Raw genomic sequence first — 14,615 nt, forward strand, 5'->3', positions numbered from 1 at the left:
GGGGGGGGGAGCAATTATAATAAAGTAAAAGTGAAAAACGATGAACAACCATGAGCCAGAGACATTTTACAGGGGTAGAGACAGGAATAGGAGCAAAATGGGTGGGAAGAGGGCACCGAACTATGGTGATGGCACACAGGTGAATTGGTGGTGGGAAGTCCACAGGGATTACAAACAAGAGGAAAAAATGCACAAAATGAAGAATGATGTGAATAAATATTTTTTTAAATAGTCTTTATAATCCAGATTTTTTTTTTTTTTGTAGAAGACTTAGGAGTATAGGCCAAAGGTGTTATGGGTGAGAGGATTTACCAAAGATAGAGTGAGGAGCAGAACAGGCAGCATGACTAAAATACACTGCTGAGGGGAGCAGTGGGCAGGACAGCAGAGGTCTGCCATGCCATGTGTATCAGCTCCCTGGCCCAGGATAGAACTCAGACTGTGGTGATGATAGTGCTGAGACTTAACCCCTAGGCCACCAGGGAGGCCCCAAAATTCTTTAGTAATCTCAAAGGTATCTGGCAGTCTACTTTCTCATTTACAAGTGGATATGATTTTCAGGCACCTTTTTAATTATTAATTTGTAATTTTAATTGTGATAACATGTGACTTATAGTATAATTCTTCTTTTTAAAAATGTATTAGGAATTTCTCTGTTGCCAAATATGGGATCAGTTATTTTAAACGCCCCATGAACATATGCAGGGAGGATGTATCTTCTGTATTCAGAGGATGTAAGAGTGCATCTATCCTCTTAATCGTGTAAACACACACACACAGTCATATAGCACAAGCTTATCTGTTATATTGTTTAAATATAATGTTCTACTTATCTTTTACTCCCTGGAGATGTTCAGTTTTTGACATGTGCACAATAAAATCTCTCACTCTGATTATTTTACTTATCTTACCAGTCAATAAAGTTAAAATCAAAGAATCATTCAATGAACTACAAGAGCTAATATAATTCCTTTGTTCAACACCAAATAAATCAGAAAAGCATTAAACAAATCCTGCCAGTAGAATTGTCTAAAACTGAATACAATGTAGATTAAATTACAAGGTTTTTCCCCTTTTTTGTTGATATAAAATTAAGTCCTCCCAGCATAGAAACTACATATCAGATCATTTCTCTCTTTCCAGTCTTCAATGGTAAATTATTTCCTTTGGTTCATTTTTAAAGTGGGTTATTCTACAGTAGAAAATGACAGTGCAATTAGATAATTCCATCAAAAAGACAAAAATTCATTTTTCCTCTCAAAAAACAGAAGCCGTAATACAGTAGTAAGGAAACAAAATGAAATTCAGAAATTCTTTTCATGATAATATCAAGTCTTGTTAGGTTAGCCTACAGATGTGATTGTGAGCAAAGAACATGCTTACATTCTTCATGGTTAAAGTGTTGGGAGTGACCAAGTGCGGAGATTTACTGAGGGACTGGATAAGGCCTGGATAATAAATCAGGCCTTGTATCCAAGGGTGATAAGGTGGTAATAAACTGGGCTTTGCATCCAACTAACTGGGCCTTGCATCCGGGATGGGACTAGAAGAAGGTGATAACAAACAGGGCCTTACATCAAGGGACACAGCGATGAGTCACCCCTTTGGAATCTGAGTTTAGAATCTATATAAGAGACCCTTCCCCCCACATAGGGCTGGCAGTAGCTGCGGACCCCACTCTAGGGGCTCCATCTCAGCTGCTGTCTGGGAGCAATAAACTCTGCTTGCTCAGCCTTTCTGCCTCCCGCCTTTCTTTCTTGCAGCCGGTCACAGAAGTTGGGACAAAACATAAAGAATCTTTGTTTTTCATTTTGGAAACTCCTCTTCGGGTTTTAAGTATATACAAAACATAATTACCCTGTGGGTCTGGAGTAGTCCCATCCACAAAGAACTGAGCCACAGGTGGAGATAGGATGCCCTGTTGACCATCTTTGCTGTGTCATTGTTTTAGCGCCTCATAGGTTTTGCATAGATAGTGTTAAGGGGAAGGATGTCCTAAAGGAACTCTGCAGAGTCTTGTGGACCCCACCCCCTACTCCAGCTTCCCGAACTCTACCCCTCTACTCCAGTGATTGGAAACTACAATCCCTGCAGTACCAAGGAGAGAACTGAGAGGACCCAAGGGCAGAGCTAAGCAGGCATTCTGGGACTTTGGGGGATAAATAGAGAGCCATTTTCTCCAAGCTTGCTAGCTCCGGCAATGGCTCTTGGGACCGAGTGATTGGGGGCTATTAGTCAGTTTGTTACTAGAGTTCCAAGTCAGCCAAGCTGGTAAGATATTCTAGTTACCCTATATCTCTCTCTCTCTCTCTTTCCCGAGTTGTTCCTTTTCCTTTCCCCTTTTGTAAATAAACCCATTATTGACCCTTTTGTGTGTGCCTGCAGTACAACTAAATTTTAAGCACATGAGTGAGGACCCACAGACAGGCAGCCCAGTTCACACTGGGGTGCCCTGTAATAACAGAACACATGGAAAACAGCACAAAAGGACACAGAGTTCAGACTATCAAACCCACAGGCTTTTTGTTTTCTTTTTCATTTCTGCATAGAAGAATTGGGGTGTAGGCCAGAGGTGTGAGGGGCAGGTGAGAAGATTCACCAGAGACAAGAGTCAGAAGCAGAACACATGGATCTACTTAAACTGCTGAGAGCAGAGGGAGAGGAGAGGTACCATGTGTGGCAGGGGACCCAACTTAGGTCATTTGCAATGATAGGGCTGACACTTAACCCTTAGGCCACCAGGGAAGTCCCCACCACAAGTTTCATAATTAAACAATATTTGCTTTTCATACATGCACACCAAACAAGCTGAGAGGTTGATCTGGGATTAGCCAAATAACTGCGAGTTTAATCTCAAAGGTGACTTGCTCCAAATCCTTATGAATTAAATTCACCTAAACTATTTGTTATTTTCCACTTTAAAAACAGTAGTTTATTAATAAATATGGACACTACCACTGTAAGCTCTTATCTTCAGAGAAGGAACTAAATTATTTTCCTTTCTCCAACTTCTTTTGAATTAAAAGTGACTGGTTTTGTCAAGGTAGTTTATTTTGGCCATAGGGCATATCTGGAATGTACCAAAAGAAACCTTTTATTAAGCATGCTCATTATTGTGTAGTTCCTTAAGTAAGAAAAGTAACCAAATTCCAGTGAATAAATAAGTTAAGCCAATTCCACAGTAAAGTTTCCTTTCAAGTAAGATTCTAAAGGTGAAAAAAAAATGTTTTAAGTGAGGTACAGAATAAATCTTCCCTATGACCTAGCAGTTCTATTTCTGGGTATTTACCCAAGAAGAAAACAATGAAATGTGTCCATGATAAGCACAACATGCAAGAATCTCGAAATCATTACAGTAGCCAATAAAAGCCAGAAAGAAGGAGTACTCATTGTATGATTCCACTCATATGATGTCACAGAAGAGACAATGGCTTGGGAAATCTGAACAATAGCTTGGGAGCTGAGGGGAGGATTAGTTGGAAAGGAGCAGCCAGTCAGTGGGCCTCCAAGCACAGACCCAGAGGAACTCCCCCCTAGGGGAGGGAGAGGCTTACTTGGTAGTTCAATTTCTCTCCACCGGATCCTGTCCCAGAGCCCTGGGACAAGCGAAAAGCAACATCTTGAGCAGAGCAGCTATGTCTAGGCCTCAACCGCTCTGAGAAGTCTTCTAACCGATGAGGTGGTGCCCATATGAGACCCTTCACCCTCCTTGGTGTCAGGCGCAAACCCCTGACAAAGTACAATCTAGGCGCAAATATCGTGCAGACATGTGCTGGAAGGCCAGGAACTGACCCCCTCAGTCCTCAGCCATTTGGGCCCTACAGTCACGCTCCCAGAGTCTCTTCCGGTCCACACCCACCCAGCTCTCACCTCAGTGGGCAGCCTCTCCCACCTACCAACAGGCCCAGGAACGCAAAATACCCACCACAGATGGGGTAGGCGCTCTCTGAGGATTCCACAGGGTGCTCGTGCTCGCAGCTTCCTCCCCCATCCTGCACACAGACCAGCTTAGTCGTCAGAAGGCAGACTAGAGCTGCGGAGGTGGCTGAAGCCATAGTCCCTCACCCCTTCCCTCACCAGTCACCTCCTCCCCCTCCCAGGGGCACCTTCCCGAGGCTGGCCAGACTTTCCACCTCTCAAGAAAAAAACAAAATTCAAATCAACTGGCTAGACCGTGTGTTGGACTCTTTAAATATTTTATTAAATATGCGTTTTATTTGTTTATTTGAATATGTACATACTTTATTTGAATATTTGTTTATTTAAATATTTGCTTTCTTCTTGGGGTTTTAACCTCTGGTTTTACATGGAAGGAGGGTGAGGCACACATTAGGATAGCCAGAGCAAGGAGGATCCAAACAGTGAAATCTGCTGGCTCTCTCTGCTCTCCCACCCTTTCCTTCTCACCTTGCCCAGCAGCAGCAGAGATTTTACTGGAGTTCCTCTTTTATTTAAAAAAGATTTATTTATTTATGCATACAGAGCTGGGGTACAGATCAGAAGTGCGGTGGCAGTGAGAGGATTCACCAGAGACCAAGCAGGGAGCAGAACAGGCAGATTGACAAAGTACACTGCTGAGGGGAGAAGTGGGTGAGATGGGAGAGATCTGCCTCAGAATGTGGGTCACCTCTGGGGCGGGGATCCAAACGCATGCTGAAGTGGCTTTAGCTTCTTAGTACTGTGCTTTAACCTGCTGCACCACCAGGGAGGACCCTGGAGTTCCTCATTCTTTTAAGGATACTTTGTTTTCTCAGCTAACATGGTTAAAAAAGAACTATGCACATTTTGTGGGGATGGAGTGGGGAATGGGATCAAAAAGTGGGGGGGAGGGAAGTACACGGGACTATGGTGATGGCACATGGGTGACTCAGTGATGGGAAACTCACAGGGATTACAATTGAGATAGAAAAGAAATGTACAAAATGATGTAAAAACAAACTATAAAAAAAAATCTATGCAGTTGGCTGGAGCCTCCCTGGTGGTGCAAGGATTAAGGCTCAGCACTGTCAAGCTATCTTTTGCCAGCCACTGCAGCATGAATTTGATCCCCAGCCAGGGACCTAACCCACATGGCGCAGCAGGCCTCTCCTATCTCACCACTGCTTCCCTCAGCAGTGTATTTCAATACATCTACCTGTTCTGTTCCCCACTCTGTCTCTGGTGAACTCTCACTCACACACCTCCCACATCTGACCTAGACCCCAGTTCTTGCATGCATAAATAAATATATCTGTAAAAGAAGTATGCAGTTGGGAAGCACAGGTACTTTTAGGAAGGGGACTGAGGGAAGAAGAGATTTCCAAAAATGCCCCAGCCTCCAGAGTTTATTCTCTTCAGCTCAGCTTGGCTTGATCTCTCTCAACATACCTTTGAACACACAGGTGGAAACTCAAGGCTCAGTAGTCAATTTAAGGGAGATGCTATGTGTCCATACCGGAAAAGGCCTCGGGCATGTGGTGAAATTCTATCTTCCCATAGCCAACCCTGTACCTTGATCTGTGATGTAACTACTCTGACTGATAAAATCTTCAAACAAAGTGCAGCGAAAGCCACCCGACCTACAGCACTGCTGCCAGGGTTTGGTACCTGGCATAAAGGGAGCTGCGGTTTTATGTAATGCCTACATACCTGGAAGATCGTATTTCCAAGGATGGGGCAAGGGGGCCTCACTTTATTTTTATATTTTTTAAAAGATTTATTTATTTGGGCCCTCCCTGGTGGTGCAGCGGGTTAAAGCACTGAGAATCTAAAGCCACTTCCGCATGAGTTCGATATCCGCCTGCCCTGGAGGAGATCCACATGGCGTGGCAGACCTCTCCTGACCTGCCCGCTGCTCCCCTCAGCAGTGTACTTCCTTGATCTGCCTGTTCTGTTCCCCACTCTGTCTCTGGTGAATCCTCTCGCCCTCCGCATCTCTGGCCTGTACCCCAGTTCTGTATGAATAAATAAATCTTTAAAAAAAAGATTTATTTATTTATATATACAAGAAGTGGGGTACAGACCAGGGGTGCATGGAGTGAGAGGATTCACCCGAGACAGAATGGGGAGCAGAACAGGATGATGGACTGAAATATGCTGCTAAGGGTGGGTCAGGAGATGTTGCCACGCCACATGGGTCAGCTCCCTAGCTGGGAATCAAACTCATGCTGCAGCAGCTACAAATTGCTTCATAGTGCTGTGCTTTAACCTGTTGTGCCACCAGGAAGATGGCAGGGTCTCACTTTAAATGGTGCAGCATCTGGCCCTTTTTGGTGGTGCAACGGGTTAGGACGCAGCACTGCAAGCTAGCTGCAGCTGTTTCAATCCCTGGCCCCCAGCAGAGGTGATCAACATGGTGTAGCCGACCTCTCCTGACTTGTCTGCTGCGCCCTTCAGCAGTGTACTTCATCTATCTGCCTGTTTTGCTCCCCGCTCTGTCTCTAGTGAATCCTCTCACGGCCGCCACATCTCTGGCCTGTATCCCAGTTCTGTATGCAAAAATAAATAAGTCTTTAAATAAATAAATGGTGCAGCTTCTCTTTCTCTTGGCAAGCCTAACATGGAAATTGCACTTACCATCAAAAAGACCTGTCTGTCCTCACTGATAGCCAAGATAGTCATCCTAATTCTCAAGAATGAGTGCCTATCTTTTAAAAAGTAAGCTCTACTCTGGTGTTCCTCCCACAACCAGTAGCTGAAAAGCAAACTCTATCTTTGCAGAATACTGTGCTCAGCAGGTCAGTCGGGATCCTAGAAATGCAAACTGGAGTTTCAAAACTCGATGAAAAGATTCCTGAAGGATTTTGCTGTGTTTTGGAGAGTGCCTCTGGGCAGATCACACACCGTGAAAGGTTTTTCCAAATTGTGACAATTCAATCATGTCTTCTACCAATGATTGATTTTTCATACTTCAACAGGTGGTAACAGCCTCTGTTCATCTCCCTCCAAATCATGAAGTGAACTTGGGATTATGATACAGGTAAATGCAAGGTTTTCTGAACATTGTTCCCAGTCCAAGGTGCCTGTAAACTGGCAGGCAGGTGTTGACAGAAGGTGAGCAGCTTCTGCTGATGGTTACACTGGCATTAGAAATGTTGTAGCACACACATCCCAAGGAAAGCTGCGACCCCCATAAACCAGCCCCTTCTCCCTTTACTGAAAGCTGTCAGAAAAACAACTGGAGGGCTGAAGATCTCACTCTCAAATCTCCCTAATTTGCATGGCTTTTTAATAGCCACTGTATTCTTCTCCTTTGAAAGTATTCTCTTTAATCATAGATTCTCATTATCAGGGAAGATCGGGGAAGTGGAATATGGAGGTAGAGAAGGAAGCTTACTTTTTTAAAAAATCCCTCTCACAAAAATTAACTCACATGGATAACAGACCTAAATGTAAAATACAAAGCTCTAAGGAAAAAATAAAAGGCATCTAAATTGGAAAAGAGGTAAAATTGTCTCTATCTGCAGGTGACATGCTATTATATGTAAAAAGACTCAACAATAACATTAAAAAAGATTAGAAAAAAAGAAATTCTGCAAAGTTACAGGATACAAATTACAGAAAAAATAATAATAATAAAAAGAAATTTAACCAAGGAGATGAAAGATCTGGGCACTGAAAACTATAAACCATTGATGAAAGAAACTGAAATTACAAATAATGAAAAGGTAGTCCATGTTCATGAATTGGAAAAAACTAATGTTTTTTCCAAATGTCCAAACTACTCAAAATAATTTACAGATTCAATGCAATTGCTATTAAAATTTAAGTGGCCATTTTTATAGAAACAAGGAGAAAAATTCTAAAATTTTGGTGGAATCACAAAAGACTTCAAATAGTCAAAGCAATTTTGAAAGTGAAAAACAAAAGTAGAGGCATCATGTCCCTGATTTCAAACTATATTATAAAACTATAAAATACAGTATGGTAATAGCACAAAAACAGATACATACCTCAATAGAACAGAATGGAGGGCTCAGAAATAAACCTATCCACATATGGTCAATTAATTTATGACAAAGAAGTCAAAAATATACAATGGGGAAAAGATAATTTGTTTCTTCAACAAATTATGTTGGAAAACCAGATAATCACACGCAAAAGAATAAAACTGTCCATTACCTTATATCATACACAAAAATAAAGTGGAACAAAAACTTCAAGTTAATATTTGAAATCATAAAATTCCTAGAAGAAAGCATAATAAATAAAATTCCTATAGTCTTGGCAGTGATTTCTGAGGTTTGAACCAAAAGCAAAGACAAAAAAACACAGTGGGATTATATCGAACTAAAAATCTTCAACAGAGCAAAGGAAACAAAAAGATGGAGAAAATGTAAAAACAATGAATAGATGGGAGAAAATTATATTTGCAAGTAATTTATGTAAATAAAGGTTTAATATCCAAAGTATATAAAGAACTCATATAAACAATATCAAAGACATAAAATCCAATTAAAAATTAGGCAGAGGTATGAAATAGGTTATTTTCCAAAAAAGAGAAAAACGGCCAATAGGTATAGGAAAAGGTATTCAGTGTCACTAATCATCAAAGACATACACATCACCTGGTGTGGTTATCACCTCATACCACGTTAGGATGGCTACATCAAAAAGACAAGAGATAAGAGCTAGGGAGGATATGGAGAAAAGAGAACCTTGTACTATCTTGTTAGGAATATAAGTCATTCACAGAACTCAAGGATAGTTCAATATTAAAATTTAATGTGACATACCACCTCAACATAACAGAAGAGAAATCATGGGATTCAATGACTGCTGAGAGATATTTGTAAATACAAGTAGAAAGTTGCTTCAGACAAACAATCTTGAACAAAATGTAGTTAATATCTCTGTGAAAGAGACAGAGATTAAGGTTGGGGGCAAACAAAAGAAAATCTACTTTTCTAGATCTAGTGACAGGGATATCAGATCCAAAACACAACTTACCTTCACTGTCATCCTCAAGCTCAACTTAACCTGTTAAAAGTTTATAATTTGACCTTGGAGGATAGCTGTCTCTTAAAGTATAGAAAAGTGACATGGCTTGTTAAATTAGCCATTTCAGGTCATCAGTTATTATAAATAACCCAATGTTATTTGCATTCTTGTGACCTATAACTTTTTAAAATTAAACTTCTTTTAACATTCCAAAATATATATTCACTGTAGCTAATCAGAATACACACAATATAACAAGATTTAAATGACCTACATTCCTGCCATCCAAACTAATTACCACTAATATACTAAAAGTGTATTTTAGTATAATATACTAAAAGCATATTTTCACTTAGCATGAATTTAGGAATGTACGAACTGTTATGTTTAATAAGAACATAAATTTGTCGTGTTATAACAATTATTTGTAGTCCCAAACCTTCAATGGGGCATCAGAATTACTCTTCTAAAGAGTCTTAATTACACATCTATCAGACCACCAATCACCAAGGGCAATATCTTCCCATTGTAGCAATGAATTTTTGTTAGTGATTTGGAAGGAAGCTCCACCAGATGATCTGAAATAATGGGAGTTTGAGGGATTGCAGAGTAATAAAAACACACAGAGGGAGGAGGTAAGGAAAAGAGACAGAGGAAGAGGATAGAAACACGCCACTTGAGAATCCACTGATGGTTTTTGTAAAAATGCATGGAAAGAGGGCCCTCCCTGATGGAGCAGCGGGTTAAAGTGCTGCACTGAGAAGCTAAAGCCACTCACGCAGGAGTTCCATCCCTGCCTGCCCTGGAGGTAACCACATGGCGAGGCAGAACTCTCCTGACCCGCCCGCTGCTCCCCTCAGCAGTGTACTTCGTCCTACGTCGATATGCCTGTTCTACTCGATATGCCTGTTCTTCGTACTTCGTCGATCTGCCTCTTCTGTCCCCACTCTGTCTCTGGTGAAGCCTCTCACCGCCCCTGAGCCTCTGGCCTGTACTCCAGCTCTGTATGCACAAATAAATAAATCTTTAAAAAAAAAATGCATGGAAAGAGATTCACAGCCCTCATCAAATTCTTAGGAGCTGTTACTCCTTCAAAATGTCAGGAGCCCTGGTTGTAAAGTTCTTTCTAGCTCTAATATTCTGGTACTATTTGAGAATGGAGCATTTATTCTACCTGCTTAGAAGACTTCCTGGAAGAGCTGGAGAATGGAGGTAAAGCTAGGTTCTTATATGAGAAGGTGTTAAGTGGAGCTGGCCCATGGAAAGCACACACACAACCTTGATCTTCTCTGTGCATTGTTCATCTTGCTTTGACAGTGCTTCCTCTAGTATTAAACGATCAGGTACTTAAAAATATGTAAACATGAAACTATAAAATAATGTCACTTTTCCAGGAAATGCCTGAGAGAATGTGTGTTCCCAAGGCTACTCCCAAGTATATATGAGAGCAAGAGTTACTAACCTTGGGAACAAATTAAGATAAGGAAATGGACCAGTATCTTTTCAATGCCTGCCATACACGTGACATGCCCCAAGACCTCATGTGATAAATGCCAGTATCAATCTCAACCCTGGCTTTAGGCAATTTTAGACTATCTTTAAAATCAAATGGCCTCCACATCAATCTTAAATGTTTTATATTCATTTTTTTTTCTTAAGATTTACTTAGTTATGCATATAGAAATGAGGTACAGGCCACAGGTGCAGGGGCAGTGAGAGGGTTCACCAGAGACAGAGCAGGGAGCAGAACAGGCAGATTGACAAAAATACACTGCTGAGGGGAGCAGCAGGAGAGACAGGAGAGGTCTGCTGTGCCATGTGGGTTGCTTCCCTGGCCGGGGACAGGGCCAGGGACAGAATTCATGATGAGGCAGCTGTGGATGGCTTCATGCTGGTTCTTTAACCCGTTGCACCACCAGGGAGGGCCCTATGTTTTATTTTCTTAACTATAGCCCAGTTTTCTCTCAAATTTCTATCTTAAAGTGGCAAAAAATTAAACCCACATCAGTCTTATTTTACAATAGCCATTGTATATTTTACTTTGAATCACTGATTCTGAAACAAAGAGTTACATAAAACTCTCAGAAACCCTGGATTATGAAACAGATTAAGAATGCATTGTTCAAATGCTGCCATCTGGTGGCCACAGATAACAGGCCCCCAAAATGAGATCCTTCATAGAAAATATACAAAAAACTCAACAGCCCTAACAAATCCACTGGTTTGTTAGCACTGACTGGTCATCTGGAACACTAAGTGGGAAAATATTATCTGGAATATTATTTTGGAAAAGTTAAATGAATAAAATATAGGAGACAAATCAGTTGGGGCTTCACAGTGATGTCCTTAAATAAGAGGACAGTGCCTTGAGAGCATATGTAAAGAAACAAGGAGAGCCCTTCAATAAAAGTTTAAGATCTGGTATAAACTGCCAAATGAGCCCTTTCAATCTCCAAATCCCAGCTACCTTGTAAAAACTGAAGACATTGAAATAGATGCTCTCAAAATAAATTTGCAAAATGAAACAGGAGTTGAATAGTAAGTGGCCTGCAATCCTAGAAATTTAAACTCTTTCCCTTTACCTCTCGCTCAGATCATTCCCTCCCTTGATGTTTAAGCAGAGAACAGCTACCTACCCACAGGGTATCTCTCAGATATGTTTGAATATCTTACTGACTTGATGAGTCATGTGATAATTGCTTACCTAATGCTCATCCACCAGCCCCTTCCTGAGTCGAAAGCATCACACCCCCACACCCCACCATAATCATCAGGGGACTCTAAAACTCAAAGCCTATTTCCTGGTGGTAGTCGTTTGCTTAAAAAAAAAGCTAACAGATTAAAATATAAATATTAAATTACTTCATTTAAGAGACTCTAATGAACTTTGAGAGTCCTTTACTCCAATTCTGACTTAAGATTTGGTATAAACTTTCTGTTCAAGAAATATTCTCTGTGCTCTCATAGAAGGCATTCACTTACTCAATTCAGCTCTTTCACAGAATATTTTATTTATTTATATATAGAAGAACTAGGGCATAGGCCAGATGTATTAGGGGTGTGTGTGGGGAAAGGGAGGATGAGACAAAGTGGGGAAGCAGAACAGGCAGACTGACTGAAATACACTGCTGAGGGGAGCAGCAGACAAGAAAGGAAAGGTCTGCTGCACCATGTGTTAGCTCCCTGGCCAGAGATTGAATATTCTTACTGTAGTGGCTGCAAGTAGCTTCACAGTGCTGAGACTAAACCCCTTGTGCCACCAGGGAGACCCCCACAAAATTTTTTTTTCCAACAGAAAAAATCCAGTCAATTTGCCATCCTCAAGAACCTATATATGGTCTGTGTATGGTCTGTTACTACTATATATGGTCTGTGTATGGTCTGTTACTACTAGTATTAAAGTATTAAACTATCTGAATTTGCTCACTCTATTTTGGTTCTGTAAGACAATGTCCTTGTACTCCTATGATACACGTGCTTAAATATTTAGACAAAGGATGATAATAGCTGCAATCTAAGAAAACGGAAAACTATAATTAACGAATATAGGCAAGGCATATGTTTAATGTATTACTGCTGCAGTTTTCTATGGGCTTATAGTTTTTACAACATAAAGATTCAAATAGAAATACAAAAAATAAAGAAATTGGCCTTCTTGACTACAGTTGAGTAACCATCCACACTGGACCCCTCACCTTTATTTTCATAAAACTGCTGCCTTGCCTGACTGATGGGCAAGATAAAAAAAATTTAGTGCGTCACTGAGGAAAATACTATGACTTGTCATCACAAATATGATTCACATGTTTTCAGTCTTTTTCATATCAGCCACCTGATACAACTATCCTGTACCTTGAGAAGACTCCACCCAGTTGTAATGCAGTAACAAATTTGGTATTACACAGGCAAAAAAAAAAAAAGCATTTTTTTTTAGTGATGTTAATAGTCCACTCTGGGGTGAAGAAGTAAGGAAACTATATACCTCACTATCTCATTCACTCTTTCTGACCCCTCCAAGTCATTATTTATATTTGTTCTTCAGAAGAGTAGTAATTATTCAAGATCACTGAATGTCCTGGCCAAGCAAAGCAATCAGTCACCTTCATCTTTCAAGCTTTCCTTCACTACTTTTCTCATGTTACACTGTCTGTGACAGTCTCTCTTTGGTTGCAGTTTTTTATTCTATATTCTCATCTTTAGTCTATATTGGTATGCTAACCTTCTACAGCATTGTTAATTAGGTAAAGAGTTAAATTGAATGCTTTGCAGTAATTATTTATTAAAAGTTCACTGGTCACTTTATCTGATGTCAATGTTCTAATTCTCAATGCACTCGCTGAGCCTTCAGGAAATCTCTGCCTTACTTTAATAGTACGGGCTGTCTTCAAACAGTCTAAACTGTTAACATAATGTACCCAAGAAATATTGCTACTCTCACTGGTCTGGGAGACATTCCTGCAGCTAATCTATTTGTGCAGATGACTGCTATCTTACCCTGGACATTCACTTTACTCACCAAGATTTGATGCCTTTTTTTTTTTTTAAGATTTATTTATGCATATAAGAACTAGGACTCAGGCCAGAGGTGTAGGGGGTGAGAGGATTCACCAGAGACAGAGTAGGGAGCGGAACAGGCAGACTGACTAAAATACACCTTTCAGAGGAGCAACGGGTGAGACAGGAGAGGTCTGCCATGCCATGTGGGTCAACTCCCTATGCTGCAGTGGCTGGGTGTAACTTCATAGTGCTGTGCTTTAACCCACTGCCCCACCTGGGGGGAGGGGGGAGGAGGCAATTTGATGCCTTTTAGATAATAAATCTGTTAGCCAGGGTTCTCCCACCCCTCAGACCCACTGAGGATTTCCAAGACTCCTACCAGAGTCTCATGGCTACAGTGGAGCCAGCAGCTTCAAGGCCTGAATTCCACCAGTAGCCAGAGGCCTTGAGGATATACACACACCAAAGGATGGAGGGAGGAGCACTGAAACAGAGAGCACCCTAGAAACAACCCAGAGATAAAATCTGTCCCCCAGTCCTCTGCAATGACCCAGACACCTGAAGCCTCTCCAAAGCAGAGGTCCTTAAATTGGGGCCCTGGATACTAAGGGAATCTATGAAAGGGCTTCATAAACTCTCTATTAATTCTGGGGAGCAATTTTCATTCTTCCCTATATTTTTTAAATCTACTCAATGAAAGAATCTTCAGATCTCTGTGAAAGTCCCCATATTGGAGTTATTGGGACAAAGAGGCATTTAGGCCAGTTCTGACAGAGACAAGCCCCAAATCTCCGACATCCAGTGGAGGTGACTGATTGCCAGGTGCTAGCTCCAGGAAATATCCTGAACCTGCAGACTGTTAGTGACCATGCCAACATCGTCTAGTCCCCGAAAAAACCATATGTATCTGGGTGTCTGAGAGACCCAGAAAAGGAAAAATAGTAATAATAAGCTTCATAGTCTAAGGTTACCTGCATTTATCACTGGTCCCAGGCCAAGCCTCTGGGCACAAAGAGGGGAAAACAAGTAGTCAATAGTTCCTGTTCCTAAGAGCCTAGGGCCAGAAGGGCTCTCACCCAACCCCAGCAGAATTAGAGCACTAGACCATATAGCCATTCATTCTGCATCATCTAAGGCACAAGATCTTCCTAGATTCTGAAGTAACTGTGTCTGCAGAGGGAAAGCCTACAACTGGCCTG

The sequence above is a fragment of the Condylura cristata genome, unplaced genomic scaffold, assembly GCF_000260355.1.
Source record: "Condylura cristata isolate star-nosed mole 26May11 unplaced genomic scaffold, ConCri1.0 scaffold00006, whole genome shotgun sequence".
Taxonomy (NCBI): Eukaryota; Metazoa; Chordata; class Mammalia; order Eulipotyphla; family Talpidae; genus Condylura; species Condylura cristata.